The following is a 4826-nucleotide window of genomic DNA, read 5'->3' as shown; positions in this document are numbered from 1 at the left end:
TTAAATGACAAAGAAATTTGATGAAAGACATTGGTATGCTAACCCTAAATTTTGGCAGCCATGGTTAAGGTAATATGGTGAAAATTTTTGGGAAGCTAATGTGCAAGTATGGCTGCCCTTAAAGTGTAACTTATGAGTGAATTGATAAATGCAATGATTATGCATGGTTTTGAATTGTTGAGTTAGGGTTTGGGTTGAAGAATGAGATTTGACCTTGTGATAATGGAAGTAGGTATTAATGGTCAATTAGTGACCATTTGGTTTGGTTTGAATCAAAAATGAAGTGAATTGGGTTGTGGGATTTGAGGTTGATGTGGCTGCCTTGTGTGACCTGCAGGGGTGGCTGTGAGTCCAGACTGTTTGGACAGCCATAACATGAATTGTAGAGGTTCAATTGGTATTTGGCCAATTGAACATGAAACTAGACACATAATGGCACAATGTTTGTGAAGAAACCATGCCCATAAGACCAAACCAAGTAGACCAAAAACTTGCCCCAATCCGGGTGTCCTGCAACCAGTTTCTGCAGAATGACCAAATGAATAGTGATTGTTCATTTGGCCATAACTCAGTGTAGAATGGTCCAATTGACCTGAAATTTTACCAGCAACAAGCTAAGATATAGACCAAAAACTTTCATGAAGAAACCCACCCCAAATTATGACCAGAACCTATCCAACAAGGCAGTTGCAGTCACTGTTCACTGCACTGTAGATATGGTCAGTCCAGAAAAATTTCAATCCGGCCAGTTGTGGTTTTTGGACCATAACTTGAGCTACAAAACTCCAAATGGAGTGATTCAAAAAAAGATATTCAACTAGAAAAAATAAGAACAACTTTCATGTTTATCATTTTCCCAAATTTCCACTACAACAGCAACTAATGGAATAGTAAATATTGGGTATGAAAACTGAAAATTCTGCTCTATTAATTTTAAGCTTAGAAATAGTATTGTTAACCAATACCAACAAATTTTGAATGCAAAATGTGGTGTGTTGGGAGTGTTAAAACCAATGTACCTATTTTCTATGCAAAAGTCAACATTTTTGTTGACTAATGAAGGGAATAGTAACACCAAAACTTGAAATTCAAAAATTATAAAATTCAAAAGTATCAAATGCCCTAGTATACCTAACAAGATTGGTTTGGATAGTTTGGCATGCCAATAGGGTTCAGTTAGCAGTACTGCACATGGCATTATGCCATTCTGTGATTTCATGGCTTTTAGCCATTCTGACATTATGTTGATACTTGGCCTTGTGCCTAATGTTATTGCAGCTTATTAGTCGCCTGCTGCACACCGGAGACATATATGTGACCGATGGTGTGACGCCCGAAGTACTTGATACCCGGTGCGGTTTACCCGTTTATCCATCGATTGCCCAAAGATAGGTTACTTGGGCAACCAAAAATGAAAGTGGATAAATGTAATGAAATAATGAATATAACCAGTACAAAATAAGTACGACTACAAATACTAAAAAAAAAATTTATTTACAATGAGACATTAATACATTCACTACATATTTATTTTCTGTTATTTCTTTTTATTATATTATTGGCACCACTAAGCATTATTGCTTAGCACGTTGCTTTTGCCATGCGTAGGTTCTGGAGATCCTGACTGAGAACCCGGTAGACCATAGACTGAGTGAGACCTCCTGCAGCTCTGCATAGTGTCCGTGTCACCTCACCATCTTCAGTGCATTGGTAGGACACTAGGTTTCATTTTGGTATTTTGTAACTAACTTTTATTTTCTTTTGTGTAAATGAAACTTATGTAATGTATTTTGATGTTCATGTAAATAATGAAAATTGTGATTATGAATGGAAAATTTGAGTATTTACTTATTGCTTATATATGAGTACCATGAGAAATGAATGATTGAGAAATGGAGATGTTGTTGACAATAAAAATTATGTTGAGATTTTGATATTGGAGTTTGAGAATGATTGAATATGATTATTGAAAGTATTTTTCACAGGTTCCGAATAACTGTTTTCTCCATTTTTAGTCGGTACTCTACCGGATTTTCTATAAAATTTTCGAAACCTCAAATAAATTATAATTTCAATAAATGACTAAAATGAATTATATTTCACAAGTTATATTCAAAACTATCTTAAAAATTAATTAAGGAGGAATAAAAAAATAATTAAGATAAAATGGAGTGTTCCGGTACACCGTGTGACATAGCTTACTCGGATATACTGTAGACGGGTAAGGGGTGTCACATCAAAAGTGCTCACCACTGTAAAAAGAAATAAAAAAAAGGTTTAAAATCCCTTTTAGTGTATTTAATGGGTTATCAGTAGACGAAGTTTGGTAATTCATTAGGTATACTATGGGATCATGTTATTCCTTACTGAGGGGTAGGGTGTGACATGTTTTAGTGGTATCAGAGCTAGTTTTAAATTCTGTTTTGACCTGTAATTTGAATATTCTTTCTTCATAGTACAACTGTTCAATGTCATTGTTTGATACATACAGTACATTACATTATAAATATGTGCTAACGGGATGAAATTTCCTTGTGTTATATGTTCAGGAGGTCTAAGATCCTCTAATTGACTATGAAAGAAGGGGACCGTTCAGTCGATCAATCAATAGAGGCTGAGGTGTAAGGGGAAGCCTCGGCCCTTCATAATGTGAGTGGATCAGCCACACCAGTTCCCTCAGTACCGCATTTCCCTGCTCAGTTTGCTCAGCAGATGGCTGGTAACATACCTACCCAAGCCCCACTGCAGACACCAGTGGTACAACCATAGTCTTCAGCTAGGCAGTATGACAAGCTAATTAAATATGGGGCTACTGAGTTCAAGGGGACAGTAGATCCATTAGAGGTAGAATAATGGTTGGAGAGAATGGATAGGGTGTTCAAGAAATTATACTATACAGAGGAGTTCATATTTGAGTATTCAATGTCACTACTACAAGGAGATGCATATGACTGATGGAAAACCATTCCTCATAGTTTGGTGGAACCTCCAGTACTAACCTGGGATGACTTTCTGCAGGAGTTCAGACAAAAATATATCCCAGATGCCTATGTGGACCAGAAGCTACAGGAGTTCTTAAGTCTGAAACAAGGAAGTAGGTCAGTGGCAGAATATGAACGGGAGTTTTTCTGCCTGAGCCACTATGCTGGAAGTCTCCTTTTTACCAGCAGGGAAAGATGTAAAAGGTTTGAAACTAGCTTGAAGCTTAGTATCAGATTACAGGTAGTCAGATTCAAACATACTAACTTCTCTGAGGTCATTTCTCAAGCATTGAAATTAGAAAGAATTAAGTCAGAAGCAGACCCAAAGAAAAAAAAAATCAGAGAAGACAGAAAAAGAGAAAGAGGGGAAGTCAGTAGATCAGAGTTTCAGTGGTTCTACTGGAAGAGAAAGAACTTTGGGGGACACAACAAGGGTGGTAAAAAGTCTGGTAGGGGAAAATTTTCAGGATAGAGGCCTCCTCCATCTGGTCAGTAGACTACCAGAAGTTCTTACCCTCCTCATCAATGTGAAACTTGTGGTAGAAATCATGGTGGGGTATGCTACAAGGCCACAGGAGCCTGTTATAACTATGGAGGTACAGGACACTTTGCTGAAGACTGCATCAGTACCCATAGAGTTGGGCCACCTCCTACTATTGCAGAAGGGTCAGTTCAGAATCCTGCCACCAGAGGTTCACAACGACCTAGCAGAGGTAGAGGCAAGGTAGAGGTAGTCCAGCAAGTAGCCAAGGCACAGTGAATCAATCAGAGCAAGGCAGTGCTCCAGTCAGAGTCTACGCAATGAGACAGAGAGAAAAGGCCAAGACATCTGATATTGTGGCTGGTACATTCTCAACTTTTATTGAAGATGTGTTTGTGTTATTTCATCCGGGTTCTACCCATTCCTATGTGAGTACTAGCATCATTGATTGCATTGTTGTTCCGTGTGTGAAAATGGACTTTGAGGTGCTAGTAACAAGTCCGCTAGGACAGGAGGTCAGGGTCAATAAAATGTATAGGGATTGTCCTTTGGTGATCCAAGGACATACTTTTCTGTCTGATCACATTAAAATGCCCTTCAGAGATTATGATATCATCTTGGGCATGGATTGGTTAGCCAGGCATCACGCCATGATTGACTATAGACTGAAAATAGTCACTTTTGGTCTCCCTCAGTATAGTGAAGTGGTAATACATGGGGAGAGGCAGCTATTACATCAAACATCATTTCGGCTGCACTAGCCAGAAAAATGATCAGAAAGGGCTGTGAATCATACTTGGCACATGTGGTAGACACCCAAGTGGGGAGTCCAGCATTGAGGGACATCCCTATAGTATATGACTTTCCAGATGTGTTTTCTGATGAATTGCCAAGATTATCTCTGGAAAGACAAGTGCAGTTTGAGATTAATGTTATGCCTGGTATGGATCCAATCTCTATAACACCATACAGAATGGCACCAACAGAGTTGAAGGAGTTAAAGGTACAGTTACAAAAACTGCTTGAAAAGGGCTTCATCCGCCCTAGTGTGTCACCTTGGGGAGCACCAGTATTATTTGTTAAAATGGAAGATGGCACGCTCCGTTTATGTATTGACTACTAGCAGTTGAATAAGGTGACAATAAAGAATAGATATCCATTGCCTCGCATTGATGATCTGTTTGATCAGTTGAAGGGTGCAGCTGTGTTTTCAAAAATTAATTTGTGATCTGGTTATTATCAGTTGAAGGTGCAAGAGCAGAGTATTCTAAAAATTGCTTTCAGAACTCGATATGGCCACTATGAGTTTCTAGTAATGCCATTCGAGTTAATTAATACTCCAGCTGCTTTTATGGATCTAATGA

Source organism: Hevea brasiliensis, chromosome 12 (genome assembly GCF_030052815.1).
Source record: "Hevea brasiliensis isolate MT/VB/25A 57/8 chromosome 12, ASM3005281v1, whole genome shotgun sequence".
Taxonomy (NCBI): domain Eukaryota; kingdom Viridiplantae; phylum Streptophyta; class Magnoliopsida; order Malpighiales; family Euphorbiaceae; genus Hevea; species Hevea brasiliensis.
This window is presented reverse-complemented; position numbering follows the sequence as displayed.